This window comes from Vitis riparia, chromosome 15 (genome assembly GCF_004353265.1).
Source record: "Vitis riparia cultivar Riparia Gloire de Montpellier isolate 1030 chromosome 15, EGFV_Vit.rip_1.0, whole genome shotgun sequence".
Taxonomy (NCBI): Eukaryota; Viridiplantae; Streptophyta; class Magnoliopsida; order Vitales; family Vitaceae; genus Vitis; species Vitis riparia.
Genome location: NC_048445.1, coordinates 792,973 through 796,025, shown reverse-complemented (window position 1 = coordinate 796,025; position 3,053 = coordinate 792,973). Strand labels below are relative to the sequence as shown.

Sequence of the window (3,053 nt, the reverse complement as noted above, 5' to 3'; positions counted from 1 at the left end):
GCAAAAAAAAAAATAATAACTTGATTAGATTAGTATCTGCGAGGATTGAGAATGGCAGAGGAAAAAATAGGGCTTTTTTAGGGATTCTCTGGTCTGGAGGCCAACTTCAGAAAAGGGCTCCTTGATGCCCGAGTGAGAGACGGTGGTTGCTGACAGGGACAATAAAGGGCAATTTTGGAATAGCATTTTAAAATAGTAGATAGTGCATGTTTCCTTTAATATTTTTCCAAACAGTGAACATATCTTGGATTATGGAAAGTTGGGTTCCAAAAATGTTATTATTCCTAAATTGGCCCATCAAAACATAATTCTCCCTCTTTTTTTCTACACCTCTATAACCACCCATTTAAGATAACGTATTGTAGACCCCTCATGCTGCACCTGGGATGGACGACAGCTTCTTGTAGAGGAGGAGAGGGGGACCGACTTCTTCAAACGAGCTGCTGGAGACACGTAGCGGAGCAGGTGACTAGAGCTAGGTGGGTGGTTGGAGCTCCTGACATGCTGAGGTGGTGAACAGAAGAGCAGGTGCGGATTTTTCGGGTGAGAAGAGCTCCTTATAGAGGAGGAGAGGGGAAGCAAAAAAAAAAAAAAAAAAAAAAAAGAAAGGGGAAAAAAAAGGAGGGAGGAGGCAGCCGGGGGAAGAAGGAGAAGGAAAAGGTTTTGGAGCTCACTGAGAACTAAGTGACTGGGCTCCAAGGGATTCATCAGGTTCGATCATCTCCCACTTGAGGTTTTCACTTTTACCGTCACATCTTACTCATTTCTAATGTTTGGGATCCTCTTTTTGGCTGTCTAAGGTGTTAAGTTTGCTTTTCATTTTTTTTTGTTTGCCTGATCCCTGCTTTCCCTTGTATGAGTTGCATGAGGGCTGTGCTACGTATGAGTTGTATGATGATTGTGTCATCTGTTTGCTTTTTGAGATTATTCAGATTTTCCCACCAGTTTCTCTTAGCTTCTTGGTTTTCATGAAATGAAGTTAGGTTTTTAATGGCATTATCCTCCCTTATGTATGCTTTGCCTTACTTCATGATATCCTCTGTTTCTGTTTCTTTTTGGGTGATTGAATACCATCTTTTGGGTTAACTGTTCGCATGGGGCTGTATTTGGGAAGGCTTGACGTCAAAATTTTGGGAGGTTTTTCTTGGTAAGCAAGCCAGAAGAAGATGGTGCCATTCAGATGGTTCGACAGAGGTAGTTTGGGGGGTCAGCCAGGCAGCAGACTGGTTTTCTGAAGAAGATTTCTTAACTTGGGAAGGACATGGAGATTTGAGAGATGGTTGGGCTGTGTTCATAAGCATGGTTTTGATGTGCTGTTTCCGTTCTCAGCAATGCTCTTCAACTACCAGAGTGTGCGATGATAATCGTTCTCATGATCCATCCTAGTGCTTTAAAAATATGAAGGATATTCCAGGTGTTGAGTCTAGGTCATTTGGGTCTGGTGAGGTATTTCTAGATGAACCAGACCCAAGAAGCTGTAAACAGTAGATACCCATTATATCCAACATGCCCATGGCTGCCATTCACACCTATTTCATACCCATTCTCCCACAAATTAATACCCATCTATTCTCATGCAGACCTGACCGTCATTTCTATGCCCACATCTCATCCCCACGCATTTCAAACACCACCATACCCATCTCTCGTCTTTCATGCTACCCACACCCACCATTCATCATTTATTTCCTACATCACCATCCATCAAATCCACCATGTTACCTGCTACCACCGAACCCTGTTTTCCCTCACCTCTTTTTGTTTTACCACCATTCTCTTTCTTCACCACATCAAATACCCATTTTCCCCACCATCCTGAATTCCCATGCAAACCTGTCACCATGCATGCTCATATTTTGCACTCACCATTAACCATTTATCCCACCTGATTTCATTATGTATTTGTCCAACCATCAATCATCATCCACGCCATCCGTGAGCAAGAACACCAGCCTGCTTCCCTCGTTCTCTCTCATTGCTCGGCACGTATCCCCCCATGCATAGCCATGTCTGCCCGCCACCCTTCATACCCGCCTCCTCAAGCTTGCCCAGTCAGCTGAATCAATGGCGGCATTGGAGCTTCTCCTCCTCCATTGCTCGTCTTAGAGACTAGGAGTAACTTCTCCACCAATCTCCATGGTCACCAGGCGCATCGCTGCGGACAGCAACGCTCCACTCCGGCGGCTGACTCCCTGTTGCATCGCGAAGCCGCCACGCACCAACGAGCAGGATCGCCTCCTCCCTTTTTCTCCTCAGCCCCGATCGGAAGGCCCGTCTCCTTCGTCTAACCTGAGAACTGAGCTGATGCCCAAGCACTGACGTCACCGCGGCTGTCCAAGAGTGGTTCGACCCTTGGCTTCGGCAACCAGAGCAAGCATGCGCGAGTGCACGTGGGTGGCGGACCTTGAAAGAGGATGATGAGATGTGAGTTTCCGATGAAGACGGCGATGAGGCTGACGGTGAGCTCAAGGACACAGCGGATTTTGATGGTGATGCCCAGGCAGAGGTTGGAGAGGTGGGCTGTGAAGGAATTTGGTGTTCTTAGGTTTGCTTTTAGTTTGGGCTTGAGTTGAAGCTCAATCCAAGCATGTGATGGAGTTAGAGTCTGGGGCCTGTCCAAGCTGATGGTTATGGGCCTGGTTGGAAGCCCAAGCCCAGTTGCATTAATGAAGGGCCTCATGCCCCCTGTGTTATTCACTCCCATGGCCCATACCCAATCCAGAATAGCCCATTTGGCTACTTCATTTCTAAATAAATTTTTCTTTTATTAAAAAAAAAGGGGAAGACCTCTAAATTAGTAATTTATTAAGTCATTCATTCATTTTTATTTTTACCTTATTTCATTTTTACCGGTTTAGTTAACTCAAACTTAAAGGCCGTTAAAAGACAAATTATTATTGTTAATTAATTTTTACCTCGAAATTCATACTGTTCAAATTCGTCCGTTTAAATATTATGTTTGTCATTTATTATTATTATCATTTCGCATGTATCTATTTGCCATCTTTTCAAAGTTAAGTTATAATCCTTGAAAAATCCCATATCCTAATCTA

At 44.3% G+C, this 3,053-nt stretch overlaps 1 long non-coding RNA gene across 1 annotated transcript; it reads left to right on the top strand.

Moving 5' to 3' along the window:
* Positions 1-631: 631 nt before the first annotated feature.
* Positions 632-2,809, top strand: LOC117932484. Its single transcript, XR_004654187.1, has 2 exons — positions 632-711; positions 1,115-2,809. It is a non-coding gene; the product is annotated as an uncharacterized LOC117932484 (long non-coding RNA).
* Positions 2,810-3,053: the final 244 nt, after the last annotated feature.